Below are 23,700 nucleotides of genomic sequence, written 5' to 3' on the forward strand. Positions count from 1 at the left end.
AAAGAAGCAGCAAAGTTCTATGTTAAATGGGGATGTAGCTCATAGGTAGATTGCCTCTTTTGCATGTATTTGCCCAGCATCCCCAAGCACTGTTTGCTGAGTTTAAGCAAAATAATTTTGCTTCTTTGCTCTAGTGTTACACTACTGGATTGTTAGTGTTTGTTGAACAAAGAAGCAGCAATGCTGCTCAAAATATGGGGATGTAGCTCAGTGTTAGAGCGCATGCTTTGAATGTGTGAGGTCCTGGGTTCAATCCCTAGCATCTCCAAGCACTGTTTGCTGAGTTTAAGCAAGATAATTTTGCTTCTTTGCTCTAGTGTTTCACTACTGGATTGTTAGTGTTTGTTGAACAAAGAAGCAGCAATGCTGCTCAAAAAGTGGGGATGTAGCTCAGTGGTAGAGCGCATGCTTCGCGTGTATGAGGTCCTGGGTTCAATCCCCAGCATCTCCAAGCACTGTTTAATGACTTTCATGTGAGATTAAGAAAGAGAAAAGTGGCTTCTTTTCTCTGAATTGTTACACGACTGGATTGTTCCTGTTTCAGACAAAGGAGCAGCAGGGCTGATTGAAATGTGGGGATGTAGCTCAGTGGTAGAGCGCATGCTTTGCATGTGTGAGGTCCTGGGTTCAATCCCCAGCATCTCCAAGCACTGTTTAATGACTTTCATGTGAGATTAAGAAAGAGAAAAGTGGCTTCTTCTCCATGAAGTGTTACACGACTCGATTGTTACTGTTTGTTACACAAAGAAGCAGCAGGGCTGATTGAAATGTGGGAATGTAGCTCAGTGGTAGAGCGCATGCTTTGCATGTATGAGGTCCTGGGTTCAATCCCCAGCATCTCCAAACACTGTTTGCTGAGTTTAAGCAAAATAATTTTGTTTCTTTGCTCTAGTGTTTCACTACTGGATTGTTAGTGTTTGTTGAACAAAGAAGCAGCAAAGCTGCTCAAAACGTGGGGATGTAGCTCAGTGGTAGAGCGCATGCTTAGCATGTGTGAGGTCCTGGGTCCAATCCCCAGCATCTCCAAGCAATGTTTAATGACTTTCATGTGAGATTAAGAAAAAATATGTTGCTTCTTTCCCCTAAATTCTTACATGACTAGATTGATAGTGTTTGTAAAAGAAAGAAGCAGCAAAGTTCTATGTTAAATGGGGATGTAGCTCATAGGTAGATTGCCTCTTTTGCATGTATTTGCCCAGCATCCCCAAGCACTGTTTGCTGAGTTTAAGCAAAATAATTTTGCTTCTTTGCTCTAGTGTTTCACTACTGGATTGTTAGTGTTTGTTGAACAAAGAAGCAGCAATGCTGCTCAAAAAGTGGGGATGTAGCTCAGTGGTAGAGCGCATGCTTCGCATGTATGAGGTCCTGGGTTCACTCCCCAGCATCTCTAAGCACTGTTTAATGACTTTCATATGAGATTAAGAAAGAGAAAAGTGGCTTCTTTTCTCTCAATTGTTACACGACTGGATTGTTACTGTTTGTTACACAAAGAAGCAGCAGGGCTGATTGAAATGTGGGGATGTAGCTCAGTGGTAGAGCGCATGCTTTGCATGTATGAGGTCCTGGGTTCAATCCCCAGCATCTCCAAACACTGTTTGCTGAGTTTAAGCAAAATAATTTTGTTTCTTTGCTCTAGTGTTTCACTACTGGATTGTTAGTGTTTGTTGAACAAAGAAGCAGCAAAGCTGCTCAAAACGTGGGGATGTAGCTCAGTGGTAGAGCGCATGCTTTGCATGTATGAGGTCCTGGGTTCAATCCCCAGCATCTCTAAGCTCTGTTTAATGACTTTCATGTGAGATTAAGAAAGAGAAAAGTGGCTTCTTTTCTCTGAAGTGTTACACGACTCGATTGTTACTGTTTGTTACACAAAGAAGCAGCAGGGCTGATTGAAATGTGGGGATGTAGCTCAGTGGTAGAGCGCATGCTTTGCATGTATGAGGTCCTGGGTTCAATCCCCAGCATCTCCAAACACTGTTTGCTGAGTTTAAGCAAAATAATTTTGTTTCTTTGCTCTAGTGTTTCACTACTGGATTGTTAGTGTTTGTTGAACAAAGAAGCAGCAAAGCTGCTCAAAACGTGGGGATGTAGCTCAGTGGTAGAGCGCATGCTTTGCATGTATGAGGTCCTGGGTTCAATCCCCAGCATCTCCAAGCTCTGTTTAATGACTTTCATGTGAGATTAAGAAAGAGAAAAGTGGCTTCTTTTCTCTGAAGTGTTACACGACTCGATTGTTACTGTTTGTTACACAAAGAAGCAGCAGGGATGCTTGAAATGTGGGGATGTAGCTCAGTGGTAGAGCGCATGCTTTGCATGTATGAGGTCCTGGGTTCAATCCCCAGCATCACCAAACACTGTTTGCTGAGTAAAAAGCAAATTTAAATTTGCTTCTTTGCTCTAGTGTTACACTACTGGATTGTTAGTGTTTGTTGAACAAAGAAGCAGCAAAGCTGCTCAAAAAGTGGGGATGTAGCTCAGTGGTAGAGCGCATGCTTTGCATGTATGAGGTCCTGGGTTCAATCCCCAGCATCTCCAAGCACTGTTTAATGACTTTCATGTGAGATTAAGAAAGAGAAAAGTGGCTTCTTTTCTCTGAAGTGTTACACGACTGGATTGTTACTGTTTGTTACACAAAGAAGCAGCAGTGGTGATTGAAATGTGGGGATGTAGCTCAGTAGTAGAGCGCATGCTTTGCATGTATGAGGTCCTGGGTTCAATCCCCGCATCTCCAAACACTGCATGCTGAGTTTAAGCAAAATAATTTTGTTTCTTTGCTCTAGTGTTTCACTAATGGATTGTTAGTGTTTGTTGAACAAAGAAGCAGCAAAGCTGCTCAAAACGTGGGGATGTAGCTCAGTGGTAGAGCGCATGCTTTGCATGTATGAGGTCCTGGGTTCAATCCCCAGCATCTCCAAGCACTGTTTAATGACTTTCATGTGAGATTAAGAAAGAGAAAAGTGGCTTCTTTTCTCTGAAGTGTTACACGACTCGATTGTTACTGTTTGTTACACAAAGAAGCAGCAGGGCTGATTGAAATGTGGAGATGTAGCTCAGTGGTAGAGCGCATGCTTTGCATGTATGAGGTCCTGGGTTCAATACCCAGCATCTCCAAGCACTGTTTGCTGTGTTTAAGCAAAATAGTTTAGCTTCTTTGCTCTAGTGTTACACTACTGGATTGTTAGTGTTTGTTGAAGAAAGAAGCAGCAATGCTGCTCATAACCTGGGGATGTAGCTCAGTGGTAGAGCGCATGCTTAGCATGTATGAGGTCCTGGGTCCAATCCCCAGCATCTCCAAGCAATGTTTAATGACTTTCATGTGAGATTAAGAAAAAAATATGTTGCTTCTTTCCCCTAAATTCTTACATGACTAGATTGATAGTGTTTGTAAAAGAAAGAAGCAGCAAAGTTCTATGTTAAATGGGGATGTAGCTCAGAGGTAGATTGCCTCTTTTGCATGTATTTGCCCAGCATCCCCAAGCACTGTTTGCTGAGTTTAAGCAAAATAATTTTGCTTCTTTGCTCTAGCGTTTCACTACTGGATTGTTAGTGTTTGTTGAACAAAGAAGCAGCAATGCTGCTCAAAAAGTGGGGATCTAGCTCAGTGGTAGAGAGCATGCTTCGCATGTATGAGGTCCTGGGTTCAATCCCCAGCATCTCCAAGCACAGTTTAATGACTTTCATGTGAGATTAAGAAAGAGAAAAGTGGCTTCTTTTCTCTGAATTGTTACACTACTGGATTGTTAGTGTTTGTTGAACAAAGCAGCAGCAAAGCTGCTCAAAAAGTGGGTATGTAGCTCAGTGGTAGAGCGCATGCTTCGCATGTATGAGGTCCTGGGTCCAATCCCCATTATCTCCAAGCAATGTTTAATGACTTTCATGTGAGATTAAGAAAGAGAAAAGTGGCTTCTTTTCTCTGAAGTGTTACACGACTCGACACGACTTTGTTACACAAAAAAGCAGCAGGGCTGACTGAAATGTGGGTATGTAGCTCAGTGGTAGAGCGCATGCTTTGCATGTATGAGGTCCTGGATTCAATACCCAGCATCTCCAAGCACTGTTTGCTGAGTTTAAGCAAAAAAGTTTAGCTTCTTTGCTCTAGTGTTACACTACTGGATTGTTAGTGTTTGTTGAACAAAGAAGCAGCAATGCTCCTCATAACATGGGGTTGTAGCTCAGTGGTAGAGCGCATGCTTAGCATGTATGAGGTCCTGGGTCCAATCCCCAGCATCTCCAAGCAATGTTTAATGACTTTCATGTGAGATTAAGAAAAAATATGTTGCTTCTTTCCCCTAAATTCTTACATGACTAGATTGATAGTGTTTGTAAAAGAAAGAAGCAGCAAAGTTCTATGTTAAATGGGGATGTAGCTCAGAGGTAGATTGCCTCTTTTGCATGTATTTGCCCAGCATCCCCAAGCACTGTTTGCTGAGTTTAAGCAAAATAATTCTGCTTCTTTGCTCTAGTGTTAAACTACTGGATTGTCAGTGTTTGTTGAACAAAGAAGCAGCAATGCTGCTCAAAATATGGGGATGTAGCTCAGTGTTAGAGCACATGCTTTGCATGTGTGAGGTCCTGGGTTCAATCCCTAGCATCTCCAAGCACTGTTTAATGACTTTCATGTGAGATTAAGAAAGAGAAAAGTGGCTTCTTTTCTCTGAAGTGTTACGCGACTCGATTTTTACTGTTTGTTACACAAAGAAGCAGCAGGGATGAGTGAAATGTGGGCATGTAGCTCAGTGGTAGAGCGCATGCTTTGCATGTATGAGGTCCTGGGTTCAATCCCCAGCATCTCCAAACACTGTTTGCTGAGTAAAAAGCAAATTTTAATTTGCTTCTTTGCTCTAGTGTTACACTACTGGATTGTTAGTGTTTCTTGAACAAAGAAGCAGCACTGCTGCTCAAAAAGTGGGCATGTAGCTCAGTGGTAGAGCGCATGCGTCGCATGTATGAGGTCCTGGGTTCAATCGCCAGCATCTCCAAGCACTGTTTAATGACTTTCATGTGAGATTAAGAAAGATAAAAGTGGCTTCTTTTCTCTGAATTGTTAAACGACTGGATTGTTACTGTTTGTTACACAAAGAAGCAGCAGGGCTGATTGAAATTTGGGGATGTAGCTCAGTGGTAGAGCGCATGCTTTGCATGTATGAGGTCCTGGGTTCAATCCCCAGCATCTCCAAACACTGTTTGCTGAGTAAAAAGCAAATTTAAATTTGCTTCTTTGCTCTAGTGTTACACTACTGGATTGTTAGTGTTTGTTGAACAAAGAAGCAGCAAAGCTGCTCAAAGCGAGGGGATCTAGCTCAGTGGTAGAGCGCACGCTTTGCATTTATGAGGACCTGGGTTCAATCCTCAGCATCTCCAAGCACTGTTTAATGACTTTCATGTGAGATTAAGAAAGAGAAAAGTGGCTTCTTTTCTCTGAAGTGTTACACGACTCGATTGTTACTGTTTGTTACACAAAGAAGCAGCAGGGCTGATTGAAATGTGGGGATGTAGCTCAGTGGTAGAGCGCATGCTTCGCATGTATGAGGTCCTGGGTTCAATCCCCAGCATCTCCAAGCACTGTTTAATGACTTTTTAATGTGAGATTAAGAAAGAGAAAAGTGGCTTCTTTTCTCTGAAGTGTTACACGACTCGACACGACTTTGTTACACAAAGAAGCAGCAGGGCTGATCGAAACGTGGGGATGTAGCTCAGTGGTAGAGCGCATGCTTTGCATGTATGAGGTCCTGGGTTCAATCCCCAGCATCTCCAAGCACTGTTTAATGACTTTCATGTGAGATTAAGAAAGAGAAAAGTGGCTTCTTTTCTCTGAAGTGTTACATGACTCGATTGTTACTGTTTGTTACACAAAGAAGCAGCAGGGCTGATTGAAATGTGGGGATGTAGCTCTGTGGTAGAGCGCATGCTTTGCATGTATGAGGTCCTGGGTTCAATACCCAGCATCTCCAAGCACTGTTTGCTGAGTTTAAGCAAAATAGTTTAGCTTCTTTGCTCTAGTGTTACACTACTGGATTGTTAGTGTTTTTTGAACAAAGAAGCAGCAATGCTGCTCATAACATGCGGATGTAGCTCAGTGGTAGAGCGCATGCTTAGCATGTATGAGGTCCTGGGTCCTATCTCCAAGCAATGTTTAATAACTTTCATGTGAGATTAAGAAAAAATATGTTGCTTCTTTCCCCTAAATTCTTACATGACTAGATTGATAGTGTTTGTAAAAGAAAAAAGCAGCAAAGTTTTATGTTAAATGGGGATGTAGCTCAGAGGTAGATTGCCTCTTTTGCATGTATTTGCCCAGCATCCCCAAGCACTGTTTGCTGAGTTTAAGCAAAATAATTTTGCTTCTTTGCTCTAGTGTTACACTACTGGATTGTTAGTGTTTGTTGAACAAAGAAGCAACAATGCTGCTCAAAATATGGGGATGTAGCTCAGTGTTAGAGCACATGCTTTGCATGTGTGAGGTCCTGGGTCCAATCCCTAGCATCTCCAAGAACTGTTTGCTGAGTTTAAGCAAAATAATTTTGCTTCTTTGCTCTAGTGTTTCACTACTGGATTGTTAGTGTTTGTTGAACAAAGAAGCAGCAATGCTGCTCAAAAAGTGGGGATGTAGCTCAGTGGTAGAGCGCATGCTTCGCATGTATGAGGTCATGGGTTCAATCCCCAGCATCTCCAAACACTGTTCGCTGAGTAAAAGCAAATTTAAATTTGCTTCTTTGCTATAGTGTTACACTACTGGATTGTTAGTGTTTGTTGAAAAAAGAAGCAGCAATGCTGCTCAAAAAGTGGGGATGTAGCTCAGTGGTAGAGCGCATGCTTCGCATGTATGAGGTCCTGGGTTCAATCCCCAGCATCTCCAAGCACTGTTTAATGACTTTCATGTGAGATTAAGAAAGAGAAAAGTGGCTTCTTTTCTCTGAAGTGTTACACGACTCGATTGTTACTGTTTGTTACACAAAGAAGCAGCAGGTATGATTGAAATGTGGGGATGTAGCTCAGTGGTAGAGCGCATGCTTTGCATGTATGAGGTCCTGGGTTCAATCCCCAGCATCTCCAAACAATGTTTGCTGAGAAAAAAGCAAATTTTAATTTGCTTCTTTGCTCTAGTGTTACACTACTGGATTGTTAGTGTTTGTTGAACAAAGAAGCAGCAAAGCTGGTCAAAACGTGGGGATATAGCTCAGTGGTAGAGCGCATGCTTTGCATGTATGAGGTCCTGGGTTCAATCCCCAGCATCTCTAAGCTCTGTTTAATGACTTTCATGTGAGATTAAGAAAGAGAAAAGTGGCTTCTTTTCTCTGAAGTGTTACACGACTCGATTGTTACTGTTTGTTACACAAAGAAGCAGCAGGGCTGATTGAAATGTGGGGATGTAGCTCTGTGGTAGAGCGCATGCTTCGCATGTATGAGGTCCTGGGTTCAATCCCCAGCATCTCCAAGCACTGTGTAATGACTTTCATGTGAGATTAAGAAAGAGAAAAGTGGCTTCTTTTCTCTGAAGTGTTACACGACTCGACACGACTTTGTTACACAAAGAAGCAGCAGGGCTGATCGAAACGTGGGGATGTAGCTCAGTGGTAGAGCGCATGCTTTGCATGTATGAGGTCCTGGGTTCAATACCCAGCATCTCCAAGCACTGTTTGCTGAGTTTAAGCAAAATAGTTTAGCTTTTTTGCTCTAGTGTTACACTACTGGATTGTTAGTGTTTGTTGAACAAAGAAGCAGCAATGCTGCTCAAAATATGGGGATGTAGCTCAGTGGTAGAGCGCATGCTTTGCATGTATGAGGTCCTGGGTTCAATCCCCAGCATCTCCAAACACTGTTTGCTGAGTTTAAGCAAAATAATTTTGTTTCTTTGCTCTAGTGTTTCACTACTGGATTGTTAGTGTTTGTTGAACAAAGAAGCAGCAAAGCCGCTCAAAACGTGGGGATGTAGCTCAGTGGTAGAGCGCATGCTTTGCATGTATGAGGTCCTGGGTTCAATCCCCAGCATCTCCAAGCTCTGTTTAATGACTTTCATGTGAGATTAAGAAAGAGAAAAGTGGCTTCTTTTCTCTGAAGTGTTACACGACTCGATTGTTACTGTTTGTTACACAAAGAAGCAGCAGGGATGCTTGAAATGTGGGGATGTAGCTCAGTGGTAGAGCGCATGCTTTGCATGTATTAGGTTCTGGGTTCAATCCCCAGCATCTCCAAACACTGTTTGCTGAGTTTAAGCAAAATAATTTTGCTTCTTTGCTCTAGTGTTTCACTACTGGATTGTTAGTGTTTGTTGAACAAAGAAGCAGCAATGCTGCTTAAAAAGTGGGGATGTAGCTCAGTGGTAGAGCGCATGCTTCGCATGTATGAGGTCCTGGGTTCAATCCCCAGCATCTCCAAGCACTGTTTAATGACTTTCATGTGAGATTAAGAAAGAGAAAAGTGGCTTCTTTTCTCTGAATTGTTAAAACGACTGGATTGTTACTGTTTGTTACACAAAGAAGCAGCAGGGCTGATTGAAATGTGGGGATGTAGCTCAGTGGTAGAGCGCATGCTTTGCATGTTTGAGGTCCTGGGTTCAATCCCCAGCATCACCAAACACTGTTTGCTGAGTAAAAAGCAAATTTAAATTTGCTTCTTTGCTCTAGTGTTACACTACTGGATTGTTAGTGTTTGTTGAACAAAGAAGCAGCAAAGCTGCTCAAAAAGTGGGGATGTAGCTCAGTGGTAGAGCGCATGCTTTGCATGTATGAGGTCCTGGGTTCAATCCCCAGCATCTCCAAGCACTGTTTAATGACTTTCATGTGAGATTAAGAAAGAGAAAAGTGGCTTCTTTTCTCTGAAGTGTTACACGACTGGATTGTTACTGTTTGTTACACAAAGAAGCAGCAGTGGTGATTGAAATGTGGGGATGTAGCTCAGTAGTAGAGCGCATGCTTTGCATGTATGAGGTCCTGGGTTCAATCCCCGCATCTCCAAACACTGCATGCTGAGTTTAAGCAAAATAATTTTGTTTCTTTGCTCTAGTGTTTCACTAATGGATTGTTAGTGTTTGTTGAACAAAGAAGCAGCAAAGCTGCTCAAAACGTGGGGATGTAGCTCAGTGGTAGAGCGCATGCTTTGCATGTATGAGGTCCTGGGTTCAATCCCCAGCATCTCCAAGCACTGTTTAATGACTTTCATGTGAGATTAAGAAAGAGAAAAGTGGCTTCTTTTCTCTGAAGTGTTACACGACTCGATTGTTACTGTTTGTTACACAAAGAAGCAGCAGGGCTGATTGAAATGTGGAGATGTAGCTCAGTGGTAGAGCGCATGCTTTGCATGTATGAGGTCCTGGGTTCAATACCCAGCATCTCCAAGCACTGTTTAAGCAAAATAGTTTAGCTTCTTTGCTCTAGTGTTACACTACTGGATTGTTAGTGTTTGTTGAAGAAAGAAGCAGCAATGCTGCTCATAACCTGGGGATGTAGCTCAGTGGTAGAGCGCATGCTTAGCATGTATGAGGTCCTGGGTCCAATCCCCAGCATCTCCAAGCAATGTTTAATGACTTTCATGTGAGATTAAGAAAAAAATATGTTGCTTCTTTCCCCTAAATTCTTACATGACTAGATTGATAGTGTTTGTAAAAGAAAGAAGCAGCAAAGTTCTATGTTAAATGGGGATGTAGCTCAGAGGTAGATTGCCTCTTTTGCATGTATTTGCCCAGCATCCCCAAGCACTGTTTGCTGAGTTTAAGCAAAATAATTTTGCTTCTTTGCTCTAGCGTTTCACTACTGGATTGTTAGTGTTTGTTGAACAAAGAAGCAGCAATGCTGCTCAAAAAGTGGGGATCTAGCTCAGTGGTAGAGAGCATGCTTCGCATGTATGAGGTCCTGGGTTCAATCCCCAGCATCTCCAAGCACAGTTTAATGACTTTCATGTGAGATTAAGAAAGAGAAAAGTGGCTTCTTTTCTCTGAATTGTTACACTACTGGATTGTTAGTGTTTGTTGAACAAAGAAGCAGCAAAGCTGCTCAAAAAGTGGGTATGTAGCTCAGTGGTAGAGCGCATGCTTCGCATGTATGAGGTCCTGGGTCCAATCCCCATTATCTCCAAGCAATGTTTAATGACTTTCATGTGAGATTAAGAAAGAGAAAAGTGGCTTCTTTTCTCTGAAGTGTTACACGACTCGACACGACTTTGTTACACAAAAAAGCAGCAGGGCTGACTGAAATGTGGGTATGTAGCTCAGTGGTAGAGCGCATGCTTTGCATGTATGAGGTCCTGGATTCAATACCCAGCATCTCCAAGCACTGTTTGCTGAGTTTAAGCAAAAAAGTTTAGCTTCTTTGCTCTAGTGTTACACTACTGGATTGTTAGTGTTTGTTGAACAAAGAAGCAGCAATGCTCCTCATAACATGGGGTTGTAGCTCAGTGGTAGAGCGCATGCTTAGCATGTATGAGGTCCTGGGTCCAATCCCCAGCATCTCCAAGCAATGTTTAATGACTTTCATGTGAGATTAAGAAAAAATATGTTGCTTCTTTCCCCTAAATTCTTACATGACTAGATTGATAGTGTTTGTAAAAGAAAGAAGCAGCAAAGTTCTATGTTAAATGGGGATGTAGCTCAGAGGTAGATTGCCTCTTTTGCATGTATTTGCCCAGCATCCCCAAGCACTGTTTGCTGAGTTTAAGCAAAATAATTCTGCTTCTTTGCTCTAGTGTTAAACTACTGGATTGTCAGTGTTTGTTGAACAAAGAAGCAGCAATGCTGCTCAAAATATGGGGATGTAGCTCAGTGTTAGAGCACATGCTTTGCATGTGTGAGGTCCTGGGTTCAATCCCTAGCATCTCCAAGCACTGTTTAATGACTTTCATGTGAGATTAAGAAAGAGAAAAGTGGCTTCTTTTCTCTGAAGTGTTACGCGACTCGATTTTTACTGTTTGTTACACAAAGAAGCAGCAGGGATGAGTGAAATGTGGGCATGTAGCTCAGTGGTAGAGCGCATGCTTTGCATGTATGAGGTCCTGGGTTCAATCCCCAGCATCTCCAAACACTGTTTGCTGAGTAAAAAGCAAATTTTAATTTGCTTCTTTGCTCTAGTGTTACACTACTGGATTGTTAGTGTTTCTTGAACAAAGAAGCAGCACTGCTGCTCAAAAAGTGGGCATGTAGCTCAGTGGTAGAGCGCATGCGTCGCATGTATGAGGTCCTGGGTTCAATCGCCAGCATCTCCAAGCACTGTTTAATGACTTTCATGTGAGATTAAGAAAGATAAAAGTGGCTTCTTTTCTCTGAATTGTTAAACGACTGGATTGTTACTGTTTGTTACACAAAGAAGCAGCAGGGCTGATTGAAATTTGGGGATGTAGCTCAGTGGTAGAGCGCATGCTTTGCATGTATGAGGTCCTGGGTTCAATCCCCAGCATCTCCAAACACTGTTTGCTGAGTAAAAAGCAAATTTAAATTTGCTTCTTTGCTCTAGTGTTACACTACTGGATTGTTAGTGTTTGTTGAACAAAGAAGCAGCAAAGCTGCTCAAAGCGAGGGGATCTAGCTCAGTGGTAGAGCGCACGCTTTGCATTTATGAGGACCTGGGTTCAATCCTCAGCATCTCCAAGCACTGTTTAATGACTTTCATGTGAGATTAAGAAAGAGAAAAGTGGCTTCTTTTCTCTGAAGTGTTACACGACTCGATTGTTACTGTTTGTTACACAAAGAAGCAGCAGGGCTGATTGAAATGTGGGGATGTAGCTCTGTGGTAGAGCGCATGCTTCGCATGTATGAGGTCCTGGGTTCAATCCCCAGCATCTCCAAGCACTGTTTAATGACTTTCATGTGAGATTAAGAAAGAGAAAAGTGGCTTCTTTTCTCTGAAGTGTTACACGACTCGACACGACTTTGTTACACAAAGAAGCAGCAGGGCTGATCGAAACGTGGGGATGTAGCTCAGTGGTAGAGCGCATGCTTTGCATGTATGAGGTCCTGGGTTCAATACCCAGCATCTCCAAGCACTGTTTGCTGAGTTTAAGCAAAATAGTTTAGCTTTTTTGCTCTAGTGTTACACTACTGGATTGTTAGTGTTTGTTGAACAAAGAAGCAGCAATGCTGCTCAAAATATGGGGATGTAGCTCAGTGGTAGAGCGCATGCTTTGCATGTATGAGGTCCTGGGTTCAATCCCCAGCATCTCCAAGCACTGTTTAATGACTTTCATGTGAGATTAAGAAAGAGAAAAGTGGCTTCTTTTCTCTGAAGTGTTACATGACTCGATTGTTACTGTTTGTTACACAAAGAAGCAGCAGGGCTGATTGAAATGTGGGGATGTAGCTCTGTGGTAGAGCGCATGCTTTGCATGTATGAGGTCCTGGGTTCAATACCCAGCATCTCCAAGCACTGTTTGCTGAGTTTAAGCAAAATAGTTTAGCTTCTTTGCTCTAGTGTTACACTACTGGATTGTTAGTGTTTTTTGAACAAAGAAGCAGCAATGCTGCTCATAACATGCGGATGTAGCTCAGTGGTAGAGCGCATGCTTAGCATGTATGAGGTCCTGGGTCCTATCTCCAAGCAATGTTTAATAACTTTCATGTGAGATTAAGAAAAAATATGTTGCTTCTTTCCCCTAAATTCTTACATGACTAGATTGATAGTGTTTGTAAAAGAAAAAAGCAGCAAAGTTTTATGTTAAATGGGGATGTAGCTCAGAGGTAGATTGCCTCTTTTGCATGTATTTGCCCAGCATCCCCAAGCACTGTTTGCTGAGTTTAAGCAAAATAATTTTGCTTCTTTGCTCTAGTGTTACACTACTGGATTGTTAGTGTTTGTTGAACAAAGAAGCAGCAAAGCTGCTCAAAAAGTGGGGATGTAGCTCAGTGGTAGAGCGCATGCTTTGCATGTATGAGGTCCTGGGTTCAATCCCCAGCATCTCCAAGCACTGTTTAATGACTTTCATGTGAGATTAAGAAAGAGAAAAGTGGCTTCTTTTCTCTGAAGTGTTACACGACTGGATTGTTACTGTTTGTTACACAAAGAAGCAGCAGTGGTGATTGAAATGTGGGGATGTAGCTCAGTAGTAGAGCGCATGCTTTGCATGTATGAGGTCCTGGGTTCAATCCCCGCATCTCCAAACACTGCATGCTGAGTTTAAGCAAAATAATTTTGTTTCTTTGCTCTAGTGTTTCACTAATGGATTGTTAGTGTTTGTTGAACAAAGAAGCAGCAAAGCTGCTCAAAACGTGGGGATGTAGCTCAGTGGTAGAGCGCATGCTTTGCATGTATGAGGTCCTGGGTTCAATCCCCAGCATCTCCAAGCACTGTTTAATGACTTTCATGTGAGATTAAGAAAGAGAAAAGTGGCTTCTTTTCTCTGAAGTGTTACACGACTCGATTGTTACTGTTTGTTACACAAAGAAGCAGCAGGGCTGATTGAAATGTGGAGATGTAGCTCAGTGGTAGAGCGCATGCTTTGCATGTATGAGGTCCTGGGTTCAATACCCAGCATCTCCAAGCACTGTTTAAGCAAAATAGTTTAGCTTCTTTGCTCTAGTGTTACACTACTGGATTGTTAGTGTTTGTTGAAGAAAGAAGCAGCAATGCTGCTCATAACCTGGGGATGTAGCTCAGTGGTAGAGCGCATGCTTAGCATGTATGAGGTCCTGGGTCCAATCCCCAGCATCTCCAAGCAATGTTTAATGACTTTCATGTGAGATTAAGAAAAAAATATGTTGCTTCTTTCCCCTAAATTCTTACATGACTAGATTGATAGTGTTTGTAAAAGAAAGAAGCAGCAAAGTTCTATGTTAAATGGGGATGTAGCTCAGAGGTAGATTGCCTCTTTTGCATGTATTTGCCCAGCATCCCCAAGCACTGTTTGCTGAGTTTAAGCAAAATAATTTTGCTTCTTTGCTCTAGCGTTTCACTACTGGATTGTTAGTGTTTGTTGAACAAAGAAGCAGCAATGCTGCTCAAAAAGTGGGGATCTAGCTCAGTGGTAGAGAGCATGCTTCGCATGTATGAGGTCCTGGGTTCAATCCCCAGCATCTCCAAGCACAGTTTAATGACTTTCATGTGAGATTAAGAAAGAGAAAAGTGGCTTCTTTTCTCTGAATTGTTACACTACTGGATTGTTAGTGTTTGTTGAACAAAGAAGCAGCAAAGCTGCTCAAAAAGTGGGTATGTAGCTCAGTGGTAGAGCGCATGCTTCGCATGTATGAGGTCCTGGGTCCAATCCCCATTATCTCCAAGCAATGTTTAATGACTTTCATGTGAGATTAAGAAAGAGAAAAGTGGCTTCTTTTCTCTGAAGTGTTACACGACTCGACACGACTTTGTTACACAAAAAAGCAGCAGGGCTGACTGAAATGTGGGTATGTAGCTCAGTGGTAGAGCGCATGCTTTGCATGTATGAGGTCCTGGATTCAATACCCAGCATCTCCAAGCACTGTTTGCTGAGTTTAAGCAAAAAAGTTTAGCTTCTTTGCTCTAGTGTTACACTACTGGATTGTTAGTGTTTGTTGAACAAAGAAGCAGCAATGCTCCTCATAACATGGGGTTGTAGCTCAGTGGTAGAGCGCATGCTTAGCATGTATGAGGTCCTGGGTCCAATCCCCAGCATCTCCAAGCAATGTTTAATGACTTTCATGTGAGATTAAGAAAAAATATGTTGCTTCTTTCCCCTAAATTCTTACATGACTAGATTGATAGTGTTTGTAAAAGAAAGAAGCAGCAAAGTTCTATGTTAAATGGGGATGTAGCTCAGAGGTAGATTGCCTCTTTTGCATGTATTTGCCCAGCATCCCCAAGCACTGTTTGCTGAGTTTAAGCAAAATAATTCTGCTTCTTTGCTCTAGTGTTAAACTACTGGATTGTCAGTGTTTGTTGAACAAAGAAGCAGCAATGCTGCTCAAAATATGGGGATGTAGCTCAGTGTTAGAGCACATGCTTTGCATGTGTGAGGTCCTGGGTTCAATCCCTAGCATCTCCAAGCACTGTTTAATGACTTTCATGTGAGATTAAGAAAGAGAAAAGTGGCTTCTTTTCTCTGAAGTGTTACGCGACTCGATTTTTACTGTTTGTTACACAAAGAAGCAGCAGGGATGAGTGAAATGTGGGCATGTAGCTCAGTGGTAGAGCGCATGCTTTGCATGTATGAGGTCCTGGGTTCAATCCCCAGCATCTCCAAACACTGTTTGCTGAGTAAAAAGCAAATTTTAATTTGCTTCTTTGCTCTAGTGTTACACTACTGGATTGTTAGTGTTTCTTGAACAAAGAAGCAGCACTGCTGCTCAAAAAGTGGGCATGTAGCTCAGTGGTAGAGCGCATGCGTCGCATGTATGAGGTCCTGGGTTCAATCGCCAGCATCTCCAAGCACTGTTTAATGACTTTCATGTGAGATTAAGAAAGATAAAAGTGGCTTCTTTTCTCTGAATTGTTAAACGACTGGATTGTTACTGTTTGTTACACAAAGAAGCAGCAGGGCTGATTGAAATTTGGGGATGTAGCTCAGTGGTAGAGCGCATGCTTTGCATGTATGAGGTCCTGGGTTCAATCCCCAGCATCTCCAAACACTGTTTGCTGAGTAAAAAGCAAATTTAAATTTGCTTCTTTGCTCTAGTGTTACACTACTGGATTGTTAGTGTTTGTTGAACAAAGAAGCAGCAAAGCTGCTCAAAGCGAGGGGATCTAGCTCAGTGGTAGAGCGCACGCTTTGCATTTATGAGGACCTGGGTTCAATCCTCAGCATCTCCAAGCACTGTTTAATGACTTTCATGTGAGATTAAGAAAGAGAAAAGTGGCTTCTTTTCTCTGAAGTGTTACACGACTCGATTGTTACTGTTTGTTACACAAAGAAGCAGCAGGGCTGATTGAAATGTGGGGATGTAGCTCTGTGGTAGAGCGCATGCTTCGCATGTATGAGGTCCTGGGTTCAATCCCCAGCATCTCCAAGCACTGTTTAATGACTTTCATGTGAGATTAAGAAAGAGAAAAGTGGCTTCTTTTCTCTGAAGTGTTACACGACTCGACACGACTTTGTTACACAAAGAAGCAGCAGGGCTGATCGAAACGTGGGGATGTAGCTCAGTGGAAGAGCGCATGCTTTGCATGTATGAGGTCCTGGGTTCAATACCCAGCATCTCCAAGCACTGTTTGCTGAGTTTAAGCAAAATAGTTTAGCTTTTTTGCTCTAGTGTTACACTACTGGATTGTTAGTGTTTGTTGAACAAAGAAGCAGCAATGCTGCTCAAAATATGGGGATGTAGCTCAGTGGTAGAGCGCATGCTTTGCATGTATGAGGTCCTGGGTTCAATCCCCAGCATCTCCAAGCACTGTTTAATGACTTTCATGTGAGATTAAGAAAGAGAAAAGTGGCTTCTTTTCTCTGAAGTGTTACATGACTCGATTGTTACTGTTTGTTACACAAAGAAGCAGCAGGGCTGATTGAAATGTGGGGATGTAGCTCTGTGGTAGAGCGCATGCTTTGCATGTATGAGGTCCTGGGTTCAATACCTAGCATCTCCAAGAACTGTTTGCTGAGTTTAAGCAAAATAATTTTGCTTCTTTGCTCTAGTGTTTCACTACTGGATTGTTAGTGTTTGTTGAACAAAGAAGCAGCAATGCTGCTCAAAATATGGGGATCTAGCTCAGTGGTAGAGCGCATGCTTTGCATGTATGAGGTCCTGGGTTCAATCCCCAGCATCTCCAAACACTGTTCGCTGAGTAAAAAGCAAATTTAAATTTGCTTCTTTGCTATAGTGTTACACTACTGGATTGTTAGTGTTTGTTGAACAAAGAAGCAGCAATGCTGCTCAAAAAGTGGGGATGTAGCTCAGTGGTAGAGCGCATGCTTCGCATGTATGAGGTCCTGGGTTCAATCCCCAGCATCTCCAAGCACTGTTTAATGACTTTCATGTGAGATTAAGAAAGAGAAAAGTGGCTTCTTTTCTCTGAAGTGTTACACGACTCGATTGTTACTGTTTGTTACACAAAGAAGCAGCAGGTATGATTGAAATGTGGGGATGTAGCTCAGTGGTAGAGCGCATGCTTTGCATGTATGAGGTCCTGGGTTCAATCCCCAGCATCTCCAAACAATGTTTGCTGAGAAAAAAGCAAATTTTAATTTGCTTCTTTGCTCTAGTGTTACACTACTGGATTGTTAGTGTTTGTTGAACAAAGAAGCAGCAAAGCTGGTCAAAACGTGGGGATATAGCTCAGTGGTAGAGCGCATGCTTTGCATGTATGAGGTCCTGGGTACAATCCACAGCATCTCCAAACACTGTTTGCTGAGTAAAAAGCAAATTTTAATTTGCTTCTTTGCTCTAGTGTTACACTACTGGATTGTTAGTGTTTGTTGAACAAAGATGAAGCAATGCTGCTCAAAAAGTGGGGATGTAGCTCAGTGGTAGAGCGTATGCTTCGCATGTATGAGGTCCTGTGTTCAATCCCCAGCATCTCCAAGCACTGTTTATTGACTTTCATGTGAGATTAAGAAAGATAAAAGTGGCGTCTTTTCTCTGAATTGTTACACGACTCGATTGTTACTGTTTGTTACACAAAGAAGCAGCAGGGATGATTGAAATGTGGGGATGTAGCTCAGTGGTAGAGCGCATGCTTTGCATGTATGAGGTCCTGGGTTCAATCCCCAGCATCTCCAAACACTGTTTGCTGAGTAAAAAGCAAATTTTAATTTGCTTCTTTGCTCTAGTGTTACACTACTGGATTGTTAGTGTTTGTTGAACAAAGAAGCAGCAAAGCTGCTCAAAACGTGGGGATATAGCTCAGTGGTAGAGCGCATGCTTTGCATGTATGAGGTCCTGGGTACAATCCCCAGCATCTCCAAGCACTGTTTAATGACTTTCATGTGAGATTAAGAAAGTGAAAAGTGGCTTCTTTTCTCTGAAGTGTTACACGACTCGATTGTTACTGTTTGTTACACAAAGAAGCAGCAAGGATGATTGAAATGTGGGGATGTAGCTCAGTGGTAGAGCGCATGCTTTGCATGTTTGAGGTCCTGGGTTCAATCCACAGCATCTCCAAACACTGTTTGCTGAGTAAAAAGCAAATTTTAATTTGCTTCTTTGCTCTAGTGTTACACTACTGGATTGTTAGTGTTTGTTGAACAAAGAAGCAGCAATGCTGCTCAAAAACAGGGGATGTAGCTCAGTGGTAGAGCGCATGCTTCGCATGTATGAGGTCCTGGGTTCAATCCCCAGCATCTCCAAGCACTGTTTGCTGAGTTTAAGCAAAATAGTTTAGCTTTTTTGCTCTAGTGTTACACTACTGGATTGTTAGTGTTTGTTGAACAAAGAAGCAGCAATGCTGCTCAAAATATGGGGATCTAGCTCAGTGGTAGAGCGCATGCTTTGCATGTATGAGGTCCTGGGTTCAATCCCCAGCATCTCCAAGCACTGTTTAATGACTTTCTTGTGAGATTAAGAAAGAGAAAAGTGGCTTCTTTTCTCTGAAGTGTTACACGACTCGATTGTTACTGTTTGTTACACAAAAAAGCAGCAGGGATGATTGAAATGTGGGGATGTAGCTCAGTGGTAGAGCGCATGCTTATCATGTATGAGGTCCTGGGTCCAATCCCCAGCATCTCCAAGCAATGTTTAATGACTTTCATGTGAGATTAAGAAAAGATATGTTGCTTCTTTCCCCTAAATTCTTACATGACTAGATTGATAGTGTTTGTAAAAGAAAGAAGCAGCAAAGTTCTATGTTAAATGGGGATGTAGCTCATAGGTAGATTGCCTCTTTTGCATGTATTTGCCCAGCATCCCCAAGCACTGTTTGCTGAGTTTAAGCAAAATAATTTTGCTTCTTTGCTCTAGTGTTACACTACTGGATTGTTAGTGTTTGTTGAACAAAGAAGCAGCAATGCTGCTCAAAATATGGGGATGTAGCTCAGTGTTAGAGCGCATGCTTTGAATGTGTGAGGTCCTGGGTTCAATCCCTAGCATCTCCAAGCACTGTTTGCTGAGTTTAAGCAAGATAATTTTGCTTCTTTGCTCTAGTGTTTCACTACTGGATTGTTAGTGTTTGTTGAACAAAGAAGCAGCAATGCTGCTCAAAAAGTGGGGATGTAGCTCAGTGGTAGAGCGCATGCTTCGCGTGTATGAGGTCCTGGGTTCAAGCCCCAGCATCTCCAAGCACTGTTTAATGACTTTCATGTGAGATTAAGAAAGAGAAAAGTGGCTTCTTTTCTCTGAATTGTTACACGACTGGATTGTTCCTGTTTCAGACAAAGGAGCAGCAGGGCTGATTGAAATGTGGGGATGTAGCTCAGTGGTAGAGCGCATGCTTTGCATGTGTGAGGTCCTGGGTTCAATCCCCAGCATCTCCAAGCACTGTTTAATGACTTTCATGTGAGATTAAGAAAGAGAAAAGTGGCTTCTTCTCCATGAAGTGTTACACGACTCGATTGTTACTGTTTGTTACACAAAGAAGCAGCAGGGCTGATTGAAATGTGGGAATGTAGCTCAGTGGTAGAGCGCATGCTTTGCATGTATGAGGTCCTGGGTTCAATCCCCAGCATCTCCAAACACTGTTTGCTGAGTTTAAGCAAAATAATTTTGTTTCTTTGCTCTAGTGTTTCACTACTGGATTGTTAGTGTTTGTTGAACAAAGAAGCAGCAAAGCTGCTCAAAACGTGGGGATGTAGCTCAGTGGTAGAGCGCATGCTTAGCATGTGTGAGGTCCTGGGTCCAATCCCCAGCATCTCCAAGCAATGTTTAATGACTTTCATGTGAGATTAAGAAAAAATATGTTGCTTCTTTCCCCTAAATTCTTACATGACTAGATTGATAGTGTTTGTAAAAGAAAGAAGCAGCAAAGTTCTATGTTAAATGGGGATGTAGCTCATAGGTAGATTGCCTCTTTTGCATGTATTTGCCCAGCATCCCCAAGCACTGTTTGCTGAGTTTAAGCAAAATAATTTTGCTTCTTTGCTCTAGTGTTTCACTACTGGATTGTTAGTGTTTGTTGAACAAAGAAGCAGCAATGCTGCTCAAAAAGTGGGGATGTAGCTCAGTGGTAGAGCGCATGCTTCGCATGTATGAGGTCCTGGGTTCACTCCCCAGCATCTCTAAGCACTGTTTAATGACTTTCATATGAGATTAAGAAAGAGAAAAGTGGCTTCTTTTCTCTCAATTGTTACACGACTGGATTGTTACTGTTTGTTACACAAAGAAGCAGCAGGGCTGATTGAAATGTGGGGATGTAGCTCAGTGGTAGAGTGCATGCTTTGCATGTATGAGGTCCTGGGTTCAATCCCCAGCATCTCCAAACACTGTTTGCTGAGTTTAAGCAAAATAATTTTGTTTCTTTGCTCTAGTGTTTCACTACTGGATTGTTAGTGTTTGTTGAACAAAGAAGCAGCAAAGCTGCTCAAAACGTGGGGATGTAGCTCAGTGGTAGAGCGCATGCTTTGCATGTATGAGGTCCTGGGTTCAATCCCCAGCATCTCTAAGCTCTGTTTAATGACTTTCATGTGAGATTAAGAAAGAGAAAAGTGGCTTCTTTTCTCTGAAGTGTTACACGACTCGATTGTTACTGTTTGTTACACAAAGAAGCAGCAGGGCTGATTGAAATGTGGGGATGTAGCTCAGTGGTAGAGCGCATGCTTTGCATGTATGAGGTCCTGGGTTCAATCCCCAGCATCTCCAAACACTGTTTGCTGAGTTTAAGCAAAATAATTTTGTTTCTTTGCTCTAGTGTTTCACTACTGGATTGTTAGTGTTTGTTGAACAAAGAAGCAGCAAAGCCGCTCAAAACGTGGGGATGTAGCTCAGTGGTAGAGCGCATGCTTTGCATGTATGAGGTCCTGGGTTCAATCCCCAGCATCTCCAAGCTCTGTTTAATGACTTTCATGTGAGATTAAGAAAGAGAAAAGTGGCTTCTTTTCTCTGAAGTGTTACACGACTCGATTGTTACTGTTTGTTACACAAAGAAGCAGCAGGGATGCTTGAAATGTGGGGATGTAGCTCAGTGGTAGAGCGCATGCTTTGCATGTATTAGGTTCTGGGTTCAATCCCCAGCATCTCCAAACACTGTTTGCTGAGTTTAAGCAAAATAATTTTGCTTCTTTGCTCTAGTGTTTCACTACTGGATTGTTAGTGTTTGTTGAACAAAGAAGCAGCAATGCTGCTTAAAAAGTGGGGATGTAGCTCAGTGGTAGAGCGCATGCTTCGCATGTATGAGGTCCTGGGTTCAATCCCCAGCATCTCCAAGCACTGTTTAATGACTTTCATGTGAGATTAAGAAAGAGAAAAGTGGCTTCTTTTCTCTGAATTGTTAAAACGACTGGATTGTTACTGTTTGTTACACAAAGAAGCAGCAGGGCTGATTGAAATGTGGGGATGTAGCTCAGTGGTAGAGCGCATGCTTTGCATGTATGAGGTCCTGGGTTCAATCCCCAGCATCACCAAACACTGTTTGCTGAGTAAAAAGCAAATTTAAATTTGCTTCTTTGCTCTAGTGTTACACTACTGGATTGTTAGTGTTTGTTGAACAAAGAAGCAGCAAAGCTGCTCAAAAAGTGGGGATGTAGCTCAGTGGTAGAGCGCATGCTTTGCATGTATGAGGTCCTGGGTTCAATCCCCAGCATCTCCAAGCACTGTTTAATGACTTTCATGTGAGATTAAGAAAGAGAAAAGTGGCTTCTTTTCTCTGAAGTGTTACACGACTGGATTGTTACTGTTTGTTACACAAAGAAGCAGCAGTGGTGATTGAAATGTGGGGATGTAGCTCAGTAGTAGAGCGCATGCTTTGCATGTATGAGGTCCTGGGTTCAATCCCCGCATCTCCAAACACTGCATGCTGAGTTTAAGCAAAATAATTTTGTTTCTTTGCTCTAGTGTTTCACTAATGGATTGTTAGTGTTTGTTGAACAAAGAAGCAGCAAAGCTGCTCAAAACGTGGGGATGTAGCTCAGTGGTAGAGCGCATGCTTTGCATGTATGAGGTCCTGGGTTCAATCCCCAGCATCTCCAAGCACTGTTTAATGACTTTCATGTGAGATTAAGAAAGAGAAAAGTGGCTTCTTTTCTCTGAAGTGTTACACGACTCGATTGTTACTGTTTGTTACACAAAGAAGCAGCAGGGCTGATTGAAATGTGGAGATGTAGCTCAGTGGTAGAGCGCATGCTTTGCATGTATGAGGTCCTGGGTTCAATACCCAGCATCTCCAAGCACTGTTTAAGCAAAATAGTTTAGCTTCTTTGCTCTAGTGTTACACTACTGGATTGTTAGTGTTTGTTGAAGAAAGAAGCAGCAATGCTGCTCATAACCTGGGGATGTAGCTCAGTGGTAGAGCGCATGCTTAGCATGTATGAGGTCCTGGGTCCAATCCCCAGCATCTCCAAGCAATGTTTAATGACTTTCATGTGAGATTAAGAAAAAAATATGTTGCTTCTTTCCCCTAAATTCTTACATGACTAGATTGATAGTGTTTGTAAAAGAAAGAAGCAGCAAAGTTCTATGTTAAATGGGGATGTAGCTCAGAGGTAGATTGCCTCTTTTGCATGTATTTGCCCAGCATCCCCAAGCACTGTTTGCTGAGTTTAAGCAAAATAATTTTGCTTCTTTGCTCTAGCGTTTCACTACTGGATTGTTAGTGTTTGTTGAACAAAGAAGCAGCAATGCTGCTCAAAAAGTGGGGATCTAGCTCAGTGGTAGAGAGCATGCTTCGCATGTATGAGGTCCTGGGTTCAATCCCCAGCATCTCCAAGCACAGTTTAATGACTTTCATGTGAGATTAAGAAAGAGAAAAGTGGCTTCTTTTCTCTGAATTGTTACACTACTGGATTGTTAGTGTTTGTTGAACAAAGAAGCAGCAAAGCTGCTCAAAAAGTGGGTATGTAGCTCAGTGGTAGAGCGCATGCTTCGCATGTATGAGGTCCTGGGTCCAATCCCCATTATCTCCAAGCAATGTTTAATGACTTTCATGTGAGATTAAGAAAGAGAAAAGTGGCTTCTTTTCTCTGAAGTGTTACACGACTCGACACGACTTTGTTACACAAAAAAGCAGCAGGGCTGACTGAAATGTGGGTATGTAGCTCAGTGGTAGAGCGCATGCTTTGCATGTATGAGGTCCTGGATTCAATACCCAGCATCTCCAAGCACTGTTTGCTGAGTTTAAGCAAAAAAGTTTAGCTTCTTTGCTCTAGTGTTACACTACTGGATTGTTAGTGTTTGTTGAACAAAGAAGCAGCAATGCTCCTCATAACATGGGGTTGTAGCTCAGTGGTAGAGCGCATGCTTAGCATGTATGAGGTCCTGGGTCCAATCCCCAGCATCTCCAAGCAATGTTTAATGACTTTCATGTGAGATTAAGAAAAAATATGTTGCTTCTTTCCCCTAAATTCTTACATGACTAGATTGATAGTGTTTGTAAAAGAAAGAAGCAGCAAAGTTCTATGTTAAATGGGGATGTAGCTCAGAGGTAGATTGCCTCTTTTGCATGTATTTGCCCAGCATCCCCAAGCACTGTTTGCTGAGTTTAAGCAAAATAATTCTGCTTCTTTGCTCTAGTGTTAAACTACTGGATTGTCAGTGTTTGTTGAACAAAGAAGCAGCAATGCTGCTCAAAATATGGGGATGTAGCTCAGTGTTAGAGCACATGCTTTGCATGTGTGAGGTCCTGGGTTCAATCCCTAGCATCTCCAAGCACTGTTTAATGACTTTCATGTGAGATTAAGAAAGAGAAAAGTGGCTTCTTTTCTCTGAAGTGTTACGCGACTCGATTTTTACTGTTT

The 23,700-nt window shown here is 42.2% G+C and overlaps 84 non-coding genes across 84 annotated transcripts; all 84 read left to right on the top strand.

The window, feature by feature from the left end:
- Nucleotides 1-379: 379 nt before the first annotated feature.
- Nucleotides 380-451, top strand: trnaa-cgc (transfer RNA alanine (anticodon CGC)). Its single transcript has one exon. It is a non-coding gene; the product is annotated as a tRNA-Ala (tRNA).
- Nucleotides 452-574: 123 nt separating this feature from the next.
- trnaa-ugc (transfer RNA alanine (anticodon UGC)) lies at nt 575-646 on the top strand. Its single transcript has one exon. It is a non-coding gene; the product is annotated as a tRNA-Ala (tRNA).
- A 125-nt stretch (nt 647-771) lies between these two features.
- trnaa-ugc (transfer RNA alanine (anticodon UGC)) lies at nt 772-843 on the top strand. Its single transcript has one exon. It is a non-coding gene; the product is annotated as a tRNA-Ala (tRNA).
- A 111-nt stretch (nt 844-954) lies between these two features.
- Nucleotides 955-1,026, top strand: trnaa-agc (transfer RNA alanine (anticodon AGC)). Its single transcript has one exon. It is a non-coding gene; the product is annotated as a tRNA-Ala (tRNA).
- A 292-nt stretch (nt 1,027-1,318) lies between these two features.
- On the top strand, nt 1,319-1,390 carry trnaa-cgc (transfer RNA alanine (anticodon CGC)). The gene has a single exon. It is a non-coding gene; the product is annotated as a tRNA-Ala (tRNA).
- A 125-nt stretch (nt 1,391-1,515) lies between these two features.
- trnaa-ugc (transfer RNA alanine (anticodon UGC)) lies at nt 1,516-1,587 on the top strand. Its single transcript has one exon. It is a non-coding gene; the product is annotated as a tRNA-Ala (tRNA).
- A 111-nt stretch (nt 1,588-1,698) lies between these two features.
- trnaa-ugc (transfer RNA alanine (anticodon UGC)) lies at nt 1,699-1,770 on the top strand. Its single transcript has one exon. It is a non-coding gene; the product is annotated as a tRNA-Ala (tRNA).
- Nucleotides 1,771-1,895: 125 nt separating this feature from the next.
- trnaa-ugc (transfer RNA alanine (anticodon UGC)) lies at nt 1,896-1,967 on the top strand. The gene has a single exon. It is a non-coding gene; the product is annotated as a tRNA-Ala (tRNA).
- A 111-nt stretch (nt 1,968-2,078) lies between these two features.
- Nucleotides 2,079-2,150, top strand: trnaa-ugc (transfer RNA alanine (anticodon UGC)). The gene has a single exon. It is a non-coding gene; the product is annotated as a tRNA-Ala (tRNA).
- A 125-nt stretch (nt 2,151-2,275) lies between these two features.
- trnaa-ugc (transfer RNA alanine (anticodon UGC)) lies at nt 2,276-2,347 on the top strand. The gene has a single exon. It is a non-coding gene; the product is annotated as a tRNA-Ala (tRNA).
- A 113-nt stretch (nt 2,348-2,460) lies between these two features.
- trnaa-ugc (transfer RNA alanine (anticodon UGC)) lies at nt 2,461-2,532 on the top strand. Its single transcript has one exon. It is a non-coding gene; the product is annotated as a tRNA-Ala (tRNA).
- A 307-nt stretch (nt 2,533-2,839) lies between these two features.
- Nucleotides 2,840-2,911, top strand: trnaa-ugc (transfer RNA alanine (anticodon UGC)). The gene has a single exon. It is a non-coding gene; the product is annotated as a tRNA-Ala (tRNA).
- A 125-nt stretch (nt 2,912-3,036) lies between these two features.
- On the top strand, nt 3,037-3,108 carry trnaa-ugc (transfer RNA alanine (anticodon UGC)). The gene has a single exon. It is a non-coding gene; the product is annotated as a tRNA-Ala (tRNA).
- Nucleotides 3,109-3,219: 111 nt separating this feature from the next.
- Nucleotides 3,220-3,291, top strand: trnaa-agc (transfer RNA alanine (anticodon AGC)). Its single transcript has one exon. It is a non-coding gene; the product is annotated as a tRNA-Ala (tRNA).
- Nucleotides 3,292-3,584: 293 nt separating this feature from the next.
- trnaa-cgc (transfer RNA alanine (anticodon CGC)) lies at nt 3,585-3,656 on the top strand. The gene has a single exon. It is a non-coding gene; the product is annotated as a tRNA-Ala (tRNA).
- A 502-nt stretch (nt 3,657-4,158) lies between these two features.
- trnaa-agc (transfer RNA alanine (anticodon AGC)) lies at nt 4,159-4,230 on the top strand. Its single transcript has one exon. It is a non-coding gene; the product is annotated as a tRNA-Ala (tRNA).
- Nucleotides 4,231-4,719: 489 nt separating this feature from the next.
- trnaa-ugc (transfer RNA alanine (anticodon UGC)) lies at nt 4,720-4,791 on the top strand. The gene has a single exon. It is a non-coding gene; the product is annotated as a tRNA-Ala (tRNA).
- A 310-nt stretch (nt 4,792-5,101) lies between these two features.
- On the top strand, nt 5,102-5,173 carry trnaa-ugc (transfer RNA alanine (anticodon UGC)). The gene has a single exon. It is a non-coding gene; the product is annotated as a tRNA-Ala (tRNA).
- A 310-nt stretch (nt 5,174-5,483) lies between these two features.
- Nucleotides 5,484-5,555, top strand: trnaa-cgc (transfer RNA alanine (anticodon CGC)). The gene has a single exon. It is a non-coding gene; the product is annotated as a tRNA-Ala (tRNA).
- Nucleotides 5,556-5,679: 124 nt separating this feature from the next.
- Nucleotides 5,680-5,751, top strand: trnaa-ugc (transfer RNA alanine (anticodon UGC)). The gene has a single exon. It is a non-coding gene; the product is annotated as a tRNA-Ala (tRNA).
- A 125-nt stretch (nt 5,752-5,876) lies between these two features.
- Nucleotides 5,877-5,948, top strand: trnaa-ugc (transfer RNA alanine (anticodon UGC)). Its single transcript has one exon. It is a non-coding gene; the product is annotated as a tRNA-Ala (tRNA).
- A 649-nt stretch (nt 5,949-6,597) lies between these two features.
- Nucleotides 6,598-6,669, top strand: trnaa-cgc (transfer RNA alanine (anticodon CGC)). Its single transcript has one exon. It is a non-coding gene; the product is annotated as a tRNA-Ala (tRNA).
- A 112-nt stretch (nt 6,670-6,781) lies between these two features.
- trnaa-cgc (transfer RNA alanine (anticodon CGC)) lies at nt 6,782-6,853 on the top strand. The gene has a single exon. It is a non-coding gene; the product is annotated as a tRNA-Ala (tRNA).
- Nucleotides 6,854-6,978: 125 nt separating this feature from the next.
- trnaa-ugc (transfer RNA alanine (anticodon UGC)) lies at nt 6,979-7,050 on the top strand. The gene has a single exon. It is a non-coding gene; the product is annotated as a tRNA-Ala (tRNA).
- A 113-nt stretch (nt 7,051-7,163) lies between these two features.
- On the top strand, nt 7,164-7,235 carry trnaa-ugc (transfer RNA alanine (anticodon UGC)). Its single transcript has one exon. It is a non-coding gene; the product is annotated as a tRNA-Ala (tRNA).
- Nucleotides 7,236-7,360: 125 nt separating this feature from the next.
- On the top strand, nt 7,361-7,432 carry trnaa-cgc (transfer RNA alanine (anticodon CGC)). Its single transcript has one exon. It is a non-coding gene; the product is annotated as a tRNA-Ala (tRNA).
- A 122-nt stretch (nt 7,433-7,554) lies between these two features.
- trnaa-ugc (transfer RNA alanine (anticodon UGC)) lies at nt 7,555-7,626 on the top strand. Its single transcript has one exon. It is a non-coding gene; the product is annotated as a tRNA-Ala (tRNA).
- Nucleotides 7,627-7,737: 111 nt separating this feature from the next.
- On the top strand, nt 7,738-7,809 carry trnaa-ugc (transfer RNA alanine (anticodon UGC)). Its single transcript has one exon. It is a non-coding gene; the product is annotated as a tRNA-Ala (tRNA).
- Nucleotides 7,810-7,920: 111 nt separating this feature from the next.
- On the top strand, nt 7,921-7,992 carry trnaa-ugc (transfer RNA alanine (anticodon UGC)). Its single transcript has one exon. It is a non-coding gene; the product is annotated as a tRNA-Ala (tRNA).
- A 125-nt stretch (nt 7,993-8,117) lies between these two features.
- On the top strand, nt 8,118-8,189 carry trnaa-ugc (transfer RNA alanine (anticodon UGC)). The gene has a single exon. It is a non-coding gene; the product is annotated as a tRNA-Ala (tRNA).
- Nucleotides 8,190-8,300: 111 nt separating this feature from the next.
- Nucleotides 8,301-8,372, top strand: trnaa-cgc (transfer RNA alanine (anticodon CGC)). Its single transcript has one exon. It is a non-coding gene; the product is annotated as a tRNA-Ala (tRNA).
- A 126-nt stretch (nt 8,373-8,498) lies between these two features.
- On the top strand, nt 8,499-8,570 carry trnaa-ugc (transfer RNA alanine (anticodon UGC)). The gene has a single exon. It is a non-coding gene; the product is annotated as a tRNA-Ala (tRNA).
- Nucleotides 8,571-8,683: 113 nt separating this feature from the next.
- trnaa-ugc (transfer RNA alanine (anticodon UGC)) lies at nt 8,684-8,755 on the top strand. Its single transcript has one exon. It is a non-coding gene; the product is annotated as a tRNA-Ala (tRNA).
- A 307-nt stretch (nt 8,756-9,062) lies between these two features.
- On the top strand, nt 9,063-9,134 carry trnaa-ugc (transfer RNA alanine (anticodon UGC)). Its single transcript has one exon. It is a non-coding gene; the product is annotated as a tRNA-Ala (tRNA).
- Nucleotides 9,135-9,259: 125 nt separating this feature from the next.
- trnaa-ugc (transfer RNA alanine (anticodon UGC)) lies at nt 9,260-9,331 on the top strand. Its single transcript has one exon. It is a non-coding gene; the product is annotated as a tRNA-Ala (tRNA).
- Nucleotides 9,332-9,433: 102 nt separating this feature from the next.
- On the top strand, nt 9,434-9,505 carry trnaa-agc (transfer RNA alanine (anticodon AGC)). Its single transcript has one exon. It is a non-coding gene; the product is annotated as a tRNA-Ala (tRNA).
- A 293-nt stretch (nt 9,506-9,798) lies between these two features.
- On the top strand, nt 9,799-9,870 carry trnaa-cgc (transfer RNA alanine (anticodon CGC)). Its single transcript has one exon. It is a non-coding gene; the product is annotated as a tRNA-Ala (tRNA).
- A 502-nt stretch (nt 9,871-10,372) lies between these two features.
- trnaa-agc (transfer RNA alanine (anticodon AGC)) lies at nt 10,373-10,444 on the top strand. Its single transcript has one exon. It is a non-coding gene; the product is annotated as a tRNA-Ala (tRNA).
- A 489-nt stretch (nt 10,445-10,933) lies between these two features.
- Nucleotides 10,934-11,005, top strand: trnaa-ugc (transfer RNA alanine (anticodon UGC)). The gene has a single exon. It is a non-coding gene; the product is annotated as a tRNA-Ala (tRNA).
- A 310-nt stretch (nt 11,006-11,315) lies between these two features.
- Nucleotides 11,316-11,387, top strand: trnaa-ugc (transfer RNA alanine (anticodon UGC)). Its single transcript has one exon. It is a non-coding gene; the product is annotated as a tRNA-Ala (tRNA).
- A 310-nt stretch (nt 11,388-11,697) lies between these two features.
- Nucleotides 11,698-11,769, top strand: trnaa-cgc (transfer RNA alanine (anticodon CGC)). The gene has a single exon. It is a non-coding gene; the product is annotated as a tRNA-Ala (tRNA).
- A 122-nt stretch (nt 11,770-11,891) lies between these two features.
- On the top strand, nt 11,892-11,963 carry trnaa-ugc (transfer RNA alanine (anticodon UGC)). Its single transcript has one exon. It is a non-coding gene; the product is annotated as a tRNA-Ala (tRNA).
- A 111-nt stretch (nt 11,964-12,074) lies between these two features.
- Nucleotides 12,075-12,146, top strand: trnaa-ugc (transfer RNA alanine (anticodon UGC)). Its single transcript has one exon. It is a non-coding gene; the product is annotated as a tRNA-Ala (tRNA).
- Nucleotides 12,147-12,271: 125 nt separating this feature from the next.
- trnaa-ugc (transfer RNA alanine (anticodon UGC)) lies at nt 12,272-12,343 on the top strand. Its single transcript has one exon. It is a non-coding gene; the product is annotated as a tRNA-Ala (tRNA).
- A 466-nt stretch (nt 12,344-12,809) lies between these two features.
- trnaa-ugc (transfer RNA alanine (anticodon UGC)) lies at nt 12,810-12,881 on the top strand. The gene has a single exon. It is a non-coding gene; the product is annotated as a tRNA-Ala (tRNA).
- Nucleotides 12,882-13,188: 307 nt separating this feature from the next.
- On the top strand, nt 13,189-13,260 carry trnaa-ugc (transfer RNA alanine (anticodon UGC)). The gene has a single exon. It is a non-coding gene; the product is annotated as a tRNA-Ala (tRNA).
- Nucleotides 13,261-13,385: 125 nt separating this feature from the next.
- On the top strand, nt 13,386-13,457 carry trnaa-ugc (transfer RNA alanine (anticodon UGC)). Its single transcript has one exon. It is a non-coding gene; the product is annotated as a tRNA-Ala (tRNA).
- Nucleotides 13,458-13,559: 102 nt separating this feature from the next.
- Nucleotides 13,560-13,631, top strand: trnaa-agc (transfer RNA alanine (anticodon AGC)). The gene has a single exon. It is a non-coding gene; the product is annotated as a tRNA-Ala (tRNA).
- Nucleotides 13,632-13,924: 293 nt separating this feature from the next.
- Nucleotides 13,925-13,996, top strand: trnaa-cgc (transfer RNA alanine (anticodon CGC)). Its single transcript has one exon. It is a non-coding gene; the product is annotated as a tRNA-Ala (tRNA).
- A 502-nt stretch (nt 13,997-14,498) lies between these two features.
- On the top strand, nt 14,499-14,570 carry trnaa-agc (transfer RNA alanine (anticodon AGC)). Its single transcript has one exon. It is a non-coding gene; the product is annotated as a tRNA-Ala (tRNA).
- A 489-nt stretch (nt 14,571-15,059) lies between these two features.
- On the top strand, nt 15,060-15,131 carry trnaa-ugc (transfer RNA alanine (anticodon UGC)). The gene has a single exon. It is a non-coding gene; the product is annotated as a tRNA-Ala (tRNA).
- A 310-nt stretch (nt 15,132-15,441) lies between these two features.
- On the top strand, nt 15,442-15,513 carry trnaa-ugc (transfer RNA alanine (anticodon UGC)). The gene has a single exon. It is a non-coding gene; the product is annotated as a tRNA-Ala (tRNA).
- Nucleotides 15,514-15,823: 310 nt separating this feature from the next.
- Nucleotides 15,824-15,895, top strand: trnaa-cgc (transfer RNA alanine (anticodon CGC)). Its single transcript has one exon. It is a non-coding gene; the product is annotated as a tRNA-Ala (tRNA).
- A 122-nt stretch (nt 15,896-16,017) lies between these two features.
- Nucleotides 16,018-16,089, top strand: trnaa-ugc (transfer RNA alanine (anticodon UGC)). Its single transcript has one exon. It is a non-coding gene; the product is annotated as a tRNA-Ala (tRNA).
- Nucleotides 16,090-16,200: 111 nt separating this feature from the next.
- trnaa-ugc (transfer RNA alanine (anticodon UGC)) lies at nt 16,201-16,272 on the top strand. The gene has a single exon. It is a non-coding gene; the product is annotated as a tRNA-Ala (tRNA).
- A 125-nt stretch (nt 16,273-16,397) lies between these two features.
- Nucleotides 16,398-16,469, top strand: trnaa-ugc (transfer RNA alanine (anticodon UGC)). The gene has a single exon. It is a non-coding gene; the product is annotated as a tRNA-Ala (tRNA).
- Nucleotides 16,470-16,580: 111 nt separating this feature from the next.
- trnaa-ugc (transfer RNA alanine (anticodon UGC)) lies at nt 16,581-16,652 on the top strand. The gene has a single exon. It is a non-coding gene; the product is annotated as a tRNA-Ala (tRNA).
- Nucleotides 16,653-16,765: 113 nt separating this feature from the next.
- trnaa-cgc (transfer RNA alanine (anticodon CGC)) lies at nt 16,766-16,837 on the top strand. The gene has a single exon. It is a non-coding gene; the product is annotated as a tRNA-Ala (tRNA).
- A 125-nt stretch (nt 16,838-16,962) lies between these two features.
- Nucleotides 16,963-17,034, top strand: trnaa-ugc (transfer RNA alanine (anticodon UGC)). The gene has a single exon. It is a non-coding gene; the product is annotated as a tRNA-Ala (tRNA).
- Nucleotides 17,035-17,332: 298 nt separating this feature from the next.
- trnaa-cgc (transfer RNA alanine (anticodon CGC)) lies at nt 17,333-17,404 on the top strand. Its single transcript has one exon. It is a non-coding gene; the product is annotated as a tRNA-Ala (tRNA).
- Nucleotides 17,405-17,529: 125 nt separating this feature from the next.
- On the top strand, nt 17,530-17,601 carry trnaa-ugc (transfer RNA alanine (anticodon UGC)). Its single transcript has one exon. It is a non-coding gene; the product is annotated as a tRNA-Ala (tRNA).
- A 113-nt stretch (nt 17,602-17,714) lies between these two features.
- On the top strand, nt 17,715-17,786 carry trnaa-ugc (transfer RNA alanine (anticodon UGC)). The gene has a single exon. It is a non-coding gene; the product is annotated as a tRNA-Ala (tRNA).
- Nucleotides 17,787-17,911: 125 nt separating this feature from the next.
- Nucleotides 17,912-17,983, top strand: trnaa-ugc (transfer RNA alanine (anticodon UGC)). The gene has a single exon. It is a non-coding gene; the product is annotated as a tRNA-Ala (tRNA).
- Nucleotides 17,984-18,096: 113 nt separating this feature from the next.
- Nucleotides 18,097-18,168, top strand: trnaa-cgc (transfer RNA alanine (anticodon CGC)). Its single transcript has one exon. It is a non-coding gene; the product is annotated as a tRNA-Ala (tRNA).
- Nucleotides 18,169-18,279: 111 nt separating this feature from the next.
- Nucleotides 18,280-18,351, top strand: trnaa-ugc (transfer RNA alanine (anticodon UGC)). The gene has a single exon. It is a non-coding gene; the product is annotated as a tRNA-Ala (tRNA).
- A 125-nt stretch (nt 18,352-18,476) lies between these two features.
- On the top strand, nt 18,477-18,548 carry trnad-auc (transfer RNA aspartic acid (anticodon AUC)). The gene has a single exon. It is a non-coding gene; the product is annotated as a tRNA-Asp (tRNA).
- A 475-nt stretch (nt 18,549-19,023) lies between these two features.
- Nucleotides 19,024-19,095, top strand: trnaa-cgc (transfer RNA alanine (anticodon CGC)). The gene has a single exon. It is a non-coding gene; the product is annotated as a tRNA-Ala (tRNA).
- Nucleotides 19,096-19,218: 123 nt separating this feature from the next.
- On the top strand, nt 19,219-19,290 carry trnaa-ugc (transfer RNA alanine (anticodon UGC)). Its single transcript has one exon. It is a non-coding gene; the product is annotated as a tRNA-Ala (tRNA).
- A 125-nt stretch (nt 19,291-19,415) lies between these two features.
- Nucleotides 19,416-19,487, top strand: trnaa-ugc (transfer RNA alanine (anticodon UGC)). The gene has a single exon. It is a non-coding gene; the product is annotated as a tRNA-Ala (tRNA).
- A 111-nt stretch (nt 19,488-19,598) lies between these two features.
- trnaa-agc (transfer RNA alanine (anticodon AGC)) lies at nt 19,599-19,670 on the top strand. Its single transcript has one exon. It is a non-coding gene; the product is annotated as a tRNA-Ala (tRNA).
- Nucleotides 19,671-19,962: 292 nt separating this feature from the next.
- trnaa-cgc (transfer RNA alanine (anticodon CGC)) lies at nt 19,963-20,034 on the top strand. The gene has a single exon. It is a non-coding gene; the product is annotated as a tRNA-Ala (tRNA).
- A 125-nt stretch (nt 20,035-20,159) lies between these two features.
- Nucleotides 20,160-20,231, top strand: trnaa-ugc (transfer RNA alanine (anticodon UGC)). Its single transcript has one exon. It is a non-coding gene; the product is annotated as a tRNA-Ala (tRNA).
- A 111-nt stretch (nt 20,232-20,342) lies between these two features.
- On the top strand, nt 20,343-20,414 carry trnaa-ugc (transfer RNA alanine (anticodon UGC)). The gene has a single exon. It is a non-coding gene; the product is annotated as a tRNA-Ala (tRNA).
- A 125-nt stretch (nt 20,415-20,539) lies between these two features.
- Nucleotides 20,540-20,611, top strand: trnaa-ugc (transfer RNA alanine (anticodon UGC)). Its single transcript has one exon. It is a non-coding gene; the product is annotated as a tRNA-Ala (tRNA).
- A 111-nt stretch (nt 20,612-20,722) lies between these two features.
- On the top strand, nt 20,723-20,794 carry trnaa-ugc (transfer RNA alanine (anticodon UGC)). Its single transcript has one exon. It is a non-coding gene; the product is annotated as a tRNA-Ala (tRNA).
- A 125-nt stretch (nt 20,795-20,919) lies between these two features.
- Nucleotides 20,920-20,991, top strand: trnaa-ugc (transfer RNA alanine (anticodon UGC)). The gene has a single exon. It is a non-coding gene; the product is annotated as a tRNA-Ala (tRNA).
- A 111-nt stretch (nt 20,992-21,102) lies between these two features.
- trnaa-cgc (transfer RNA alanine (anticodon CGC)) lies at nt 21,103-21,174 on the top strand. Its single transcript has one exon. It is a non-coding gene; the product is annotated as a tRNA-Ala (tRNA).
- A 126-nt stretch (nt 21,175-21,300) lies between these two features.
- Nucleotides 21,301-21,372, top strand: trnaa-ugc (transfer RNA alanine (anticodon UGC)). The gene has a single exon. It is a non-coding gene; the product is annotated as a tRNA-Ala (tRNA).
- A 113-nt stretch (nt 21,373-21,485) lies between these two features.
- On the top strand, nt 21,486-21,557 carry trnaa-ugc (transfer RNA alanine (anticodon UGC)). Its single transcript has one exon. It is a non-coding gene; the product is annotated as a tRNA-Ala (tRNA).
- A 307-nt stretch (nt 21,558-21,864) lies between these two features.
- Nucleotides 21,865-21,936, top strand: trnaa-ugc (transfer RNA alanine (anticodon UGC)). Its single transcript has one exon. It is a non-coding gene; the product is annotated as a tRNA-Ala (tRNA).
- A 125-nt stretch (nt 21,937-22,061) lies between these two features.
- trnaa-ugc (transfer RNA alanine (anticodon UGC)) lies at nt 22,062-22,133 on the top strand. Its single transcript has one exon. It is a non-coding gene; the product is annotated as a tRNA-Ala (tRNA).
- A 102-nt stretch (nt 22,134-22,235) lies between these two features.
- trnaa-agc (transfer RNA alanine (anticodon AGC)) lies at nt 22,236-22,307 on the top strand. The gene has a single exon. It is a non-coding gene; the product is annotated as a tRNA-Ala (tRNA).
- Nucleotides 22,308-22,600: 293 nt separating this feature from the next.
- On the top strand, nt 22,601-22,672 carry trnaa-cgc (transfer RNA alanine (anticodon CGC)). The gene has a single exon. It is a non-coding gene; the product is annotated as a tRNA-Ala (tRNA).
- A 502-nt stretch (nt 22,673-23,174) lies between these two features.
- trnaa-agc (transfer RNA alanine (anticodon AGC)) lies at nt 23,175-23,246 on the top strand. The gene has a single exon. It is a non-coding gene; the product is annotated as a tRNA-Ala (tRNA).
- Nucleotides 23,247-23,700: the final 454 nt, after the last annotated feature.

This window comes from Carassius gibelio, chromosome B6 (genome assembly GCF_023724105.1).
Source record: "Carassius gibelio isolate Cgi1373 ecotype wild population from Czech Republic chromosome B6, carGib1.2-hapl.c, whole genome shotgun sequence".
Taxonomy (NCBI): domain Eukaryota; kingdom Metazoa; phylum Chordata; class Actinopteri; order Cypriniformes; family Cyprinidae; genus Carassius; species Carassius gibelio.